This window comes from Vanacampus margaritifer, chromosome 1 (genome assembly GCF_051991255.1).
Source record: "Vanacampus margaritifer isolate UIUO_Vmar chromosome 1, RoL_Vmar_1.0, whole genome shotgun sequence".
NCBI classification, from domain to species: Eukaryota; Metazoa; Chordata; class Actinopteri; order Syngnathiformes; family Syngnathidae; genus Vanacampus; species Vanacampus margaritifer.
The window spans coordinates 5,291,494-5,306,026 of NC_135432.1; the positions used below are offsets into that span (position 1 = coordinate 5,291,494).

At 37.8% G+C, this 14,533-nt stretch overlaps 1 protein-coding gene across 1 annotated transcript in view; it reads left to right on the plus strand.

The window, feature by feature from the left end:
* camkvl (CaM kinase-like vesicle-associated, like) overlaps window positions 1-14,533 on the plus strand; it is a 47,575-nt gene that overhangs the window by 18,121 nt on the left and 14,921 nt on the right. The gene's annotated exons all lie outside the window — the stretch shown is intronic.

Sequence of the window (14,533 nt, forward strand, 5' to 3'; positions counted from 1 at the left end):
CATCGTTTCACAAAAAGCTCTTTTTCTCCGCTTTTTGTTTCAAAACAGAGCATTTCGGTGAATGTAACCATTTTCTATTGTTGATTACTGAAGAACGGAATAAGGTAGAAACAAACTTTTTTTTCTGATGAAAGATGAGAGTCCAATCTTTCATTTGGTAGTATGTGTGTTTCCATAGTCCAAACACAACATTTTCTGTGGACCTTGAAAGATCAGTCAAAATGCTTAAATCGGCTGGCACTGGCGACAACCCGTTTCTGAAAACGTCTGGCAGTCAAAGAGTTAATTGTTCATAAAAAAAATAATGACGTTGTCGCATTCATTATAGACAAAATATTATCTTCCTTGTGTTGAAAATGGCTCATTGAGTCAAGTATCCCTTTAAAGTAGTGACTAGCAATTGGTAGTTAATTAAAATTATTGTATTGAGGTGAGCAGCAGCATTATGTGTATATTTGTATTTTCTTCAAATTTTATCCCTACATAATTGGACAATCTGCACTATCATAATGTATTCACCTTGTGATCAGAATAAAACAAAATAAATTGTGCAGACAACCGATTTATTATCATTAATACATTTATTAGCATGATCAAGCGATTGCAACTAAAAATTAGAAATGTATTACCATTTCATCGTTCTCATTTTTGTCCCTTTTTTTAAAATGTGGGGTACCTTTTGCAGCACTGAACTTAAACAAACCTAAAATAATAAATAAAACGTAATGAAAGCCAATGCATTCTTGACCATGTAAACATCACTGACATTCTATTTTGACCATATAATCTCGCCCCAAAATTTGGAATTAACTGACAGGTAATCCATCAATTTTTTTGGGGATGACAAGCAAAGCGTCAGGTCAGGCTGAGTGACAGGAGTCACAGTTTGATCCCAGAGGACGGAGGGTAAAAATGTCAATGCATCTTCATACTTCATGCACTTTTAAAAACGTCCCAGTAAATGGAAAATAAATGATCTAAATCTATATATATATTCTAATCTGCCTTCCAATTTTGACCACACCACAGAGAAGATTGTCTTGAATGATTAAAAAACGTTTTCATTCCCTCCTTGCCATTCCACCTTCTCTGCATGACGTGCGCACACTCGTGGTTGACAACGGCGCGCTCTAAAGATGAAGACGATGCATTTTAGGGGTGTACGTATATCTAGGTGACAAAAGCGCACAAAGTTCTTATATAGTGAGGGAGATGTAACTCATGACGGACGACAAATGGGTCACTTGACGCACTTTTTAGTCATGCTCAAAAATGAAAACTGAAATGGTGAGAAACGTTTTTAACACAAATGCTCTCGACAAATGCATACTACATATACTTGAATGAATGAATCGATCTTTATTCTCATTGCACGTGCACAAAATTGACTTAACAGGCACAACCAATCCAAAAAAAAAAAAACTTTTCAGATTCAAATTCTCCCACAGTTATAATATCTTACTTTAGCATTAACTCTTTGACTGCCAAAAACGTTAAATAACGTTTCGTAAAATCCTATGGAGGAGTGCCAAAGACGTTAAAAGACGTTTTTTTCAAAACAGGTGAAACTAACCATTTTCTATTGTTGATTACTCAAAAACGGAATAAGGTAGAAACAAAAAATTTTTTTCTGATGGAAGATGAGAGTCCAATCTTGTTTTGGCAGTATGTGTGTTTCCATAGTCCAAACACATAATTTTCTATGGACCTTGAAAGATCAGTCAAAATGCTTAAAATTGGCTGGCACCCACGGCATCCCTTTTCTGAAAACGTCTGGCAATCAAAGAGTTAAACGTCTTTCTCATAAATCTGTTTTCTTACGAATGAGCCCACTCCACTCATGTGTCTCTGCTCTTGGCTTTTTTTTTTTTTTATTCTGTGTGTCACACGGATTCTACATAAACTCTTGACAGGCATGTGCAGCCTTACATTTATTTATTTTTGTCCAGGTAGAGAAAGACACTCTTCTCCCCAAGGACACACTTACTGTGCAAGTCCTGCACATGCTGACTCTCCTAATAAGGGGACTGAAACCGGAGGGAAGACAATAACTAGAGAAAGGGAGGATGCAGTGTAAAAAAATAAAATAAAATAAAATAAAAATAAATAAAAAAGTAACATCCAATGTTTGTCAATAGATTTACAGGCTGTGTGTATTTGACTGTTTTCTCCGTGCAAATGTGATGAAGACTCCATTTGCTTATTGTGCGCCTTTCTAGGTACTGTACTGTATTTCTTTACAGAGGCAAAGAGTACACACAAACACACATAATAAAGAGCTGAGATGAAAGTGGCGCTATGAGCAGTAAGGGAATTAGTGTTTAGTGCAAACTGGAGAAGCACCCCGGTGGAAACACAGAGAAAGAAATAAAAGCAATTGACTTGATTGCCCAACACACACACACACACGTACACACATGCTAGCTATTATATGTTGATGTGCACCTCATAACGTGTGAGTTGTTGTATACCCAATATACTTTATTTTCAGATTATCCCTTTGCCTGCCTCTTCATTTCTCCTGGGTATTCGCTCATGGCCTTGCAACTCTTGCTCGAGCTCCACTTTCACATCACAACATCGTAATAAAGCCGGCGAGCGACCCGAGGCGGACGCGCGCTCGGCTCAATATCCAACGCGCGCTTGTCAACTGGGGCAATGAGCTTGGGAGTAATCAGCAGACCAATTCCTGTTTAATGTTTTTTTGCAGGCCAAAGTGGTATTAATGGCAAAATATGTTGCGCGCTTTCAGATGCGTCTCGGATATTGATTGTGTTATTGTTTCCTAATTACACCCGTTGCAATTCTTACAAGGGCTTGTGAATCTAATAACGCTTCCACTGACAAATCCCAAACTCTAAGTACTGGGGAGGCTTAGGAACAAAGTTGCTTTCGAGATCTTAAGTATTGATCAATAAAGAATGAGCAACAATCGTCTTACGTACCGATTCAAGCCGGAGAGAAAGAGAAGGAATCGTCAAATATGTGGTGATCATCACGAATCGTATTGAATGCGAGAAACCTAACGGCCGTGGAGGGCTCAATTACTCCGTTGACTGTAGCAGACATTTTGTAAGCGTCCGAGTAGCTCTCAAATGTATTTATTTAATTTATAACATTGCACACAGCGAAGGCAAGCCCAGCGGTCGTAAAGTGCTGCAATGATGACCACATTTCGCCATCGTCATTTCCATGTGTGTAGTAGAGCTTCGGTTTGCCACATTTGTTGTAGCTACTGATGTTCTTCTGTCTTCTGCTGTGTTCCGTGTGCATGCAATTGCCACGATAACGCCTTCAGGACTGCTCAAATGTGAATGTGCCTCGCTGAGCTAGTGTGAGACAAGAAAAGGGGAGGGGGGGAAGTAGCACAATGATTCATCTGTCAGGAGTTAGGACCCAAAATGGGTCTCCAGAATAAATGTTGTAAGATATTGGATTCATCTTCGAGGACTTTTTGGGGCAAAGTAAGTTTGCTTTACACAAGGAAAGAAAACACTTATAAACACAAACAAACACGGCAGTTAACATTCATAAGCAGAGCAAAGAACACAAAAGTAGGGGGAGACCGAGGCTAGTTGTCACATTGAAATTTTCTTCTCCACCAGAGGGCGCAACAAAAAAATGGAATACTTGTTTTCTTCATATAAACGGTCAGGGATTGTGCACTGTCTGAGAAGAGAATAGCACATTGTGAGCTGAGATGAGTGCCAGTTAACGGTTTTGCACAACCCAAAGTAACATTTTTCATACACTTCATAGATTTTAACATCAGGTGGACTGGTTAGAGGAGAGATTCAGGCATCTTGTCATGCCTCAGTCACTGCTCTGTTTTAAGCTAACTTTAAACTAGAGCAAATATTAGCCAACATGGTAGTTTGGGGCAACTTGTCTCAGTCATTTTGGGGTTTGTTGTCACATATGCAAAGAATGGGCCAATGAAAAATGCACCTCTGGCAACTCGGTTTACATATGCCAGAATTACCCTTGATGATGAGTCTGTAGAGTGAGGAAATTGGTTGTCTAGGTTTTGTTGCATTGTTTAGAAATTGATTTTCCAGGTGTTGATGGAACTACAGTATGCCGACAGACATGCCAGCAGTTCCTAAGGACTTTCATCTATTTTATAATATTTTGTGTTAAAGTTTGCTCAATGACTATGGTAAATTTTCAAGAACAATGACAAACAATTTCTCTAGCCATAAAAAAAAAAAACGACGAGAAAAGGGATAATTTTGCCCTTGTTTTATATTATTATTTGCAAAATCCAGTGTGACATCTTACCCCATATAGTGTGACAACTTACCCATTGGTGGGGCAACATGTCACATGGTCACTCCCTCTATTTGATGGCTTATCTTATCTGCACTGACACAAAGTGTGAAAATGACATGAACACAAAAAAATATACCTTAAACTTTGTTCTTTCATCTGGTATACAATTTGTTTATATATGATGTATTGATTTCAAGAAATATATAAAAGTATAAAAAAGTGATACAACTAGCCCCGGTCTCCCTACTAACTTTTTTTTTTTTGTAAATTTTGTAAGCTAATTTTAAAGTAGCTTACACAATTTACTAAAATAACGTACATTGACAATGTTAAAACATTAGACAGCAAACTTTAAAACACAGGTTTTCTAAGATAATTAAAAGAAAAAAAACATGATTTCAAAACGTTTAAAATAGATCTTCATCAGAGGTATATGAAAACAAGCAAAGTTTTTCATCTGGATTTAAAAGAATTTACACTCAGGGCTTCCATTTGTGTGCAGCATAACAGCTAAATACAGCTTCACCATGTTTACTTTGAACTCGCAAGGGACCCCATGGAAGGAGGTTCAGCATTTTCCAAGGGCCCCTATATCCTCATGTTGATTTTTTTTAATTGCTAAAGGCCATTAAATCAAAATACAGTACTTTTAAATACATTATTGACATTTTATTTGACTGACAAAGTCAGAAAAGTTTCAGGATGATGAATAGTAACAGGACACACTATTTACATCTTTTTTTTTATGCCATATTATAATCCACTGAGCTTGAAAAAAGTTTTTTTTTTTTAAATAATACATTATTTTGACAAATAGTACAAAGTGCATTTCTTTGTTCAAATGTAGGAAATAAATGGAAAAAAAAGCTGTGTTTCTCTCGAGCTTGCTTTGCCTTGATTCATTCATCTTCGTCTGAAATAACAAATTTCCGGTCTGGTTTTGCAGAAACGTTTGCCCATTAACTCACATATGCAGTAGCTCCTCAACAATGCAAGAGATGGCACCAAGGTGGGCCACAACTCCTGAATGTCCCTTCCGAATGCTAACTCGGTCTATATATTTTACAAAACATAATCTATAATGTTGAATGTCTATGTCTATATATTGATGTCTACGTATGTCTATGTGCTGTCTCTTTTGAGAATGTCGACAAAAATCCACTGGCAGCCCCATTGTTAATCTAGTTTAAATTACATCAGCCATCATGACTGATTCTCAAAGACCTTGGAAGATTGGATTGGCAGCACATATAGGCTGAAATCTGATTGGACAAAATAATATACTGGAAATAGTGCAGCCAAAAGAAATTCTATAAAATGAAGAGAATAGATTGTTAGCAGTAAATTGATGCAATCAGCAGTCGCGCTCACATTTTCTGAATTGAGTAGTGAATGCTGCTGGAGAACAGTTGCAAATGTACAGATCTATAGGATTGTGTACTTGTGTGCATGTACACGCCTGTGTGTGTGGGTGTGTGGGTGTGTGGGTGTGTGGGTGTGTAAGTGCATCATGCTCACATGAGATCTGACATGCAAGACCTGTAAGTTCTTGTTCACAGAGGCAGAAGTAAATCGTAGCCAACCACACATGCTCGGCCTCCGTTCCGAGGGTAATCATTGATTTTTTTAATAAAATATTTCAAAAAGGGCACATACAGTACACACGCGTACCACGCGACTTAGAATTCAAATCAATCCCATTGATAAAAGACTTCCTAACAACGTGGATGGTCCACAAACATCGTACGCACAAATGGTCAAAGTTAGCAATGTGATTTTGCAGTACTTATTGTTCATATATTTACATGAGCGCATTAAATGTATTCCAGCATGAAAGCATAAGCGCACTCTGGTTGGGAAAGCATGTGTCTTAAGCAGTTATTCTCAAAGTGTGCTCGCCCAAAGGCGTTAAAAACAAATGTCTGGACAGTGACATGTGCTGGCGTCATATTGACGCCCAGCTGGAGAAGACGCCACGACGCAATGCAATGCAACACAATTGACCAAAATGTATCATAAGGGATATTTTGCACAGAAAGCTCACAATGCACGTATATACTTAATGTTCATCTGAGATTATCATTATTGGTTAGTGAGGTATAAATAAAAATGTGTTGCCATTATTAGGATGTTGTTTAGTTTTTTTGTTTTTGTTTTCACCAAGGCTGCCAAAAAGGGTGCGGTAGCGGAGGCGAGCACCCTGGTTGTCAAAAAGCATCATTTTTGATATTACATAGGGACATTTTTCATCAGCTTTAAAGTAATGATGCTTGATATTTTTAAATTCATATTTGATTAATGCAGTGTTTCTGTCCCACAGGCGTTGTCTTTTGGTTTGTTTGTTTGTTTGTTTGTTTTTTTTTGGGGGGGGGGGGGCACAGCCTGCAGCCGCACAACCAACCATTTTGTCGAAAATCGGAGTAAAAAAAAGGACTCATGTCTGAATAGAGTTAATTGTATTGAGCTTTTTAGTACAGTTTGCATTGAATCTTTAGGAAGAGTTTGTATAACTTTGTTTTTTTTTACTTTTACGTGCAATACATTTTAATTGAATTATTATTTAATGGTGTAGGGTTAATGTATAACCTTATTTATATTGGCCCTGATGGTGTTACTTGAAGACACGAGTATGTTTTGCTGTAAAAATCTGAGAACTACTGGGCTACTATTATATAAATATATGTATATCTTGTTTAAAAAAAAAATAAAAAAAAAATAACGTGCAACTGGAAAATTATTTCCTTTTTTTTCCATCAAAACCTCTCGTCATTGCTGCTGTTGTTGATCTTAAAAAAAAAAGTCTTATTTTGTTTGTAATATGAACTGCACCGCATCCTTTTATGGGATGTTATATACATATATATATATATATTATATATATATATATATATATATATATATATATATATATACATATATATATATATATATATATATATATATATATATATATATATATATATATATATATATATATATATATATATATATTATTATTATTATGATTTTTAATTTCTGTTATGAAAGGCAGCAGAGGAAATGGTGTTCATAAAATCAATTGTTGAATATGAGGCTCATGACGTTAATTAAATATTCTAAACACCTGTCAGTATGGTACATCGCTGAAACGGAGCATTATTATCATTAAAAGCGATTATTATACCACCTGCAATGGAAGTATATTAGTAATGAGCAGCAAAATGCCTTATTGGTCTTAACAGATTGGTGTGCCTCTGTCGGATTGGCACATTGAATTTTGTTCTAAGAATAACCTTGACTTGTCACCTTCGAAGCTGCTGAAAAGATGTTTCGTTCCATTCATTCCGGAGCCTCGATGCAACCTCCACTCTGCACTTGTGAACAAGCACGATGACAACAGCGCAAGCAATTTGAAATGAAAGCGTGATGTCTCAGAGAGCTCAATGTGCGTTCACACCCGACCTTTTGCATGTACATACTGTAGGTTCGCCATTTCCATATGCAAAATTACCACCGTGCCAGTGAACTGTCAGTGCTTGTTCCTTTTTTTAGTTTTACTTCACCATTTCATAGCAACATGAAACTCGGGGACATTTTATTGAATAGCTAGACGGGTTTTTTCCCCAGGAAACTTTAATATAAAGTAAACATGTTTTATGATGAGATATGTAAGCTTGACATTTCTTATAAAAGGTAAAAAGCAAAAACAAAAAACACTCAGCATTCATGAGCAGAGCGTCCTCATTTCAAACAAAGATTCCGGGTGATGTTTTATGTGTAATTAGCTTCATTTTTTCAAATATTCTACAGCGACCTCTTTTAACCTGCCAGACTTTGCTGGGCAGAAATACTAAAACACGTGACAACAGTGCTTTCCTTTCCTTTCCGAATTCCACCTTGTTACCTCATGCGTGCATACTTTTTTTTTTTTTTTATAACGTAGCAACTGTCTTGTCAGTACATCCTATCGATGACACCGGGGGCAGCCCTTCATAAGGAGGCAGATGTTCACACGCATACACAAATACACACTCGACTGTTGGAAATGCTCACACAGTTGTGAGGCTGTGAAGACGCAAGTCTCAAATGTGCCTCTGCAGTTTTGTGTTTTGCACTGCCGCACTATTTTCTATATGTTCACCCAAGTCACAGAACCCCATCCTTTCACACCTCTTTCCTCATCTTTCATCTTCCTCTCCACTCTCTTCTCATCTCCCGTTTTGCCTCCTACTCGGCCTCCACTTCAAGGTTTGTTCTGACTCAGTATTCTGTACGCATAAGTGTTTCTACAGCATCTTTATATTGTACGTTGTGAGGGGGGGTGGGGGGTGGGGGGCAACTCTTGTGACCTCACAAGAGATAGAATACTCAAAGGAAGGAGGCAACCATAAGCCATAAATAAAATACACTATATAGATTCGCATCAGAATTGAAAAACAGCCCTTTCAAGAAGCTAAACATCTTTTAGAGATACTTGAAAATTGGACCATAAATAAAAAAAGAGTCATAGGTTTCACTGACAATGGCTTGCATTATGTGCCATGTTCAATATATCCTGCTAATTATTGAATTTTCTTTGCTGATGTGATCTGGATCCACTTGTGGCAGATCCAGACAGACTGTCCTTTATGGTAACAGTACTATTTATTAACAGTAATCACATCTGTGTCTGCATACATCTGCAGTGAACTATCCTACTTCAATGTGCCGTGGACACTCATTTACAGACTTCTCAGCTCTTCATCTGTACACATGAGCAAGGGGCAAAAATATATAGAAAATGGTTACATTCTGTAACAAAAAAAAAAGGGAGGGGGGGGTGGGGAACACAGTGTATGTTTTTTTTTTTTTTTATTAAACCCTTCGTCTTTTATATATGCATTGAGAATGAAATAATAATAAAAATAATAAAGAGGAAGTCAACCTTAAACATTTCTTGACAATAATATGTTATCAGTGTTGGGAATGTTACTTTAAAAAAGTAATTACTTATATAGTTACTCATTATTTGCTTTTAAAAAAAAACTGAGTTCGTGATTGAATTACTTCATAATAAAAGTAACTTGTTACCAGGCGAAATAACTTTTATAACAAATAATTTGGATTTTCATCTTGTTTCTATTATTATTATTATTATTAATATAAGGAATTCAAATTATGTCCAGGCTATATAGGGTGTTTTCATTTAGTTTTGTGAATATGTATGTCACACAAATGCCTCACTCCATAATGGGAAATCATATAATAATAATAATAATAATAATGATAAGAAGAAGAGGAACTTGAGTATGACTTGGATGGACTACAGAAAAGCTTATGACAGTGTTCCCCACAGTTGGATACTGAAGACCTTACAGATGTACAGATTGAATGAAAAACGAATCAAGTTCATGAAGACCTCAATGAACAACTCGAAAAAAACACAATGAATGATATATCAGAAAAGATCAGATTAAGATCAAAAGAGAGATTCTTTCTCACCTCAGCTATTTTGTCTTCCCCATTTGCCTTTAATATCAGCGATGGCTACATCTGGGTATGGTTACTTTTTACTTCCATATATATTTTTGACATTTGTCTTTTTATCCATCCATCCATCTTCTACCGCTTATACGAAGTCGGGTCGCGGAGGCAGCAGCTTTAGGAGGGATGCCCAGACTTCCCTCTCCCCAGCCACTTCAACCAGCTCCTCCGGCGGGATCCCAAGGCGTTCCCGGACCAGTCGAGAGACATAGTCTCTCCAGCATGTCCTGGGTCGTCCCCGGGGCCTCCCGCCGGTGGGACATGCCCGGAACACCTCTCCAGGGAGGCGTCCAGGAGGCATTCTGACCAGATGCCCGAGCCACTTCAGCTGGCTCCTCTCAACGCGGAGGAGTAGTGGCTCGACCCTGAGTCCCTCCCGGATGACCGAGCTTCTCACCCTATCTCTAAGGGAGAGCCCGGACACCCTGCGGAGGAAACTCTTTTCGGCCGCTTGTATCCAGGATCTACCGCTCGTGACCATTTTATTCTTCTTTTTTTTCTTTTTCTATTTTTTTCTCTCACTTTTTCAATTTGTGTACGAATTGTGCCGTGCAAATAAATGTGCCCTTGGTGCCAAACAGGCATCGCTGTATTTTAATTGGGACACTTTTGTTTGTTCCCACCGCATTGATTAAACTCTTTTCACATCAAGCCTCACTTTCACCTTCCTGGAATCTGTCATGGGAATGTTGTTGCATTTACATAATCTTCTCGCAAGACTCGGCCATTTTCAATCCACCGCTCATTTCCACTCTGCCTGCTCTGAATTACCCCAGCGCACATATGGGCGCGCATGCGCAGGCAAACATTCATCATCCAAGTCAAACTCTGATAAGCGCGTATGACATATCTGCTTTGACCTTTGTACTTCGCTCCAACTGACACATTCATGAATGCACATGCAGACACACATACGACCATAGTGTATCCCAGTGCTCTGGATTAGAGATACAGATTAGAGATTAGGGCCAGCAGCGGGATTACACAATTCTCCCAAGTCCCGCCTATCCTGAAGCGCCTCCCGTCTGTTCATCAGCAATGGTGATGGTACATACAGAGAGAGAGAGAGGGTGGGGGGGGTGGGAGGGGGGCGGGGGTTACGGGTTGTTGGTGTTACATTACTGCATTGATATTTGTTCCATAATCCTAAATTAGGACTCTCAAAATGTCATTACCGCTGAGGATTCCCATTGTTTTCTCTTCTAACCATTCTCCATTTGTTATCTGTTCTTGTCCCGTTCCTCTGTCGGCTAATCTTCAAAAACCCAATTCTGAAGTCGTTGCAGCCTTATTCGTTTTTAATAACCTCGGTTCATCAACGCTCTCTCGAAAGTGATCCCATCGCTTCTACTTGGTCAGCTTTATGGATTCATTTTCAGACAGATGCTGATAAAGTGGCCAGAACTATTCACTCAATTGAAAGGTCAAGAGTAATAGTTAAGTAATCAAGCTCAAGTAGTCATGACACAATTGTCATGTTTTTTGCTCTAAAAGGGGAAGTCAACCACCAACATTTTTTGGGACAATAATATGTTCTATGCAGCCCCACTCGTCTAAATATGGTATTTTGATCAATATCACATTTGTGGAATATGAGTTAAGCAGCAAAATCAAGCCGTTTTTATCCATCTCAGGGGGCGGCCATTTTGCCACTTGCTCTTGACTGAAGATGACATCAGTGTTACTCAGGGAACATCCAAGAGCTGTGATTGGTTGTGGATTTTGCTTCATAACTCATATTCCACAAATGTAATATTAATCAGAATGTCACGTTTAGACTAGTGGGGTCACATATAACATATTATTGTCAAGAAATGTTTATGTTTGACTTCCATTTTAAGACCACCGCAATGGATTTGAAATGAAAGGAAGAAGATTTCCTTTAACAGCAGACTTTCATCTTTAATGTGAGGGGATTCACATCCAAATCAGGTGAATGATGGCGGAAATATAACAGTCTGTGTATGTATATACATGCCTTCCACTGTTTAAGTAATGGGACAACGGGCTCCTTAGCTGGTCCATGGCCAGATGGGCATGTATGGCAGCCAATGAAACTGTTTCACTTGTTGTTATTGATGTTGACAAAAGCAGCAGGATATAATCTGAAGTGTTTCAGAAAATATTTTCTGCTTCAGAATTCATTGGACGGCGCTTCACAGTGCAGATGGACAGTGACCCCAAGCATACTGTGAATGCAATAAAAGAGTTTTATAAGGCAAAGAAGTGGAATGTTATGCAATGGCCAAGTCAGTCACCTCAACTGAATCCCCTTGAGCATTTATTTCACTTGCTGAACTGATTTTGTCCATTACTTTTGGTCCTTTATAAAGTGCACAGGTATATACAAACTAGGGGTGTCAGGCGATTAAAAACTTTAATCGTAAATAATCACATGACTTCAATAGCTAATTCACGATTAATCGCAAGTTTTATATCTGTTCTAAATGTACAATTAAACGTACAATTTAATTTAATTAATTGGGCCCAAAAGAGTGGCGGTACTGCCCGCTCGCTAAAACCCCCACCTTTTAAAATCGGGTAACTCTTATGATCGAGTATAAGACACAAGCTTAGGCGTGATCGCCCTGTAGCTGGCCACCTTGATGAGGGTGTCTAGTGTTGAAAGGCCGAAGCACCCACTGATTCAAAGGAACACTACTGATGATGTGGCCAAAAAAAAAAAAAAAAAGTGTCATGGGGGTTTGGCAAGTGAATGGTATTGCTGTCCTCTCCATGTCAAAATGCAGTTCCCATACTGTCAAAGCGTACCTCATGTAATTTACCATCATATCTTGTGTAATCATTCTAAATTTAATTTAATTTCAAGTTTTCATACTCTTGTTATCATCAAAGTGGAATAAATGTGTACTGTACCGTAAAAACAGTGTCATATTGATTTGTGTTGAGGTCATTATTCTGCCACTAGATGGCATAATTGCATTTGTAAGACAGCTCAGTGCATTTTTCTTTTCATATTAAGAGCGATCTTATCTTTAAAAACTCTTTGTCTGCCAGACGTTTTCAGAAAAGGGATGCCGTGGGTGCCAGCCGATTTAAGCATTTTGACTGATCTTTCAAGGTCCACAGAAAATTATGTGTTTGGACTATGGAAACACACATACTACCAAATGAAAGATTGGACTCTCATCTTTCATCAGAAAAAAAAAGTTTGTTTCTACCTTATTCCGTTTTTGAGTAATCAACAATAGAAAATGGTTAGTTTCACCTCTGTTTTGAAACAAACGTCTTTTAACGTCTTTGGCACTCCTCCATAGGATTTTACTAAACGTTATTTAACGTTTTTGGCAGTCAAAGAGTTAACATGAAGTAACTTGTGAAATTCTGCACATTTTTCAAATAGAAAAATACAACTTGATCCCAGTCTTCTCAATTATATGTATTATTATAATATTTGTTATTGCTAAATTTTCACGTTGACATGTCTGCTGCGTTGCGACTGGAATTCCCCCAGTACAGGCTTTCTAAGTAAGCGGCGGTCATTAATCGGCCGTTACAAAAAAAATAGAGGCGTTAAAGGGACTTTAAATTAACTCAAACTTAATGCACTAATTTTGACACCCCTAATACAAATTTATAATTCTCACATCTGATTTGGATGTAAATATGCTCAAATTAAAGCTAAAAGTCTGCAATTAGAGCACATCTTGTAAATTTCAATTCAGTTTAGCGGCAAAAAGACAATTGTCTCAATGTCCCAATATTAATGGACCTAACTATACATCTGGTAAATGTTGGGAGTCAGTGTTGCAGTAGAACATAAGCATGCAGTTAGAAGACACGGCGTTATCTTCCACACAGTGTCTAGGATGTGGGTGGGTGAAGGACTGGGGGAAGGTGCACCGTATTGATTGCTGATTCACTACTTCTCGTACCTGAATGTTCGGACACACTTATTTTAGAATGGACTACAAATCGTGCGTTTGTGTGTGCATGCGTGTGTGCCATCTGTATACTGCATATCACAGGATAAGTGAAAAGTCAACTAAAAAGTCATCTCACTTTGGCTTTACTGGAAATTACCTTGAAACAAGAATATACAGATGAATTCAAACTTTCTTTTCAAATGCAGTCAGTGTTGCTCATTTCCCCAGCCGCTCCAGGCGCAAACACACATTGACCTTTATAAAGCTTCATTTGAACATGAATGATGCCGCAAATAACCAACAGAGGAAAGAGAAGCTTAGTGAAGACGCATCGTCTCTGTTGACGAGGCTAGCATGCAAAACCAAAACCTTTAGTCATGGCAACTTCATTTAATTTGATTTTGCATTCCCGAAATGTCATTAAAAATTTTGTTGTTTCCGCTATTTTGGACTGTAAGATACCTTTATCTCCAAACTTGTGTTTGCTAGGTGACCTAACAACAACTGACTTACCACATAAACAATTTCAATCTACACTTGTAGCCCTTACTATCGCTAAAAAAAACAATTCTTGTTAACTGGAAAAATAAACAAACTCTGAATATCGACCAATGGTCTAACCTCCTCATAAATCACATTTTAATGGAAAAAATATCTGCCTCAAATAAAAACCAAATATCAAAATTTATAGAAACATGGTCTACGTATATAGAATTTTTGAACCTAATTCCGGTTACTTAATTCTGTCTGTTAGCGAGAGCCACTACATCGTGATAACTTACATTGATGTTTCTGCATCTGGCAATTTATTATTATATTATATTATTAGTATGGGATATTTTTTTTTAATGGGCTTTAGGTGAACTGATGAA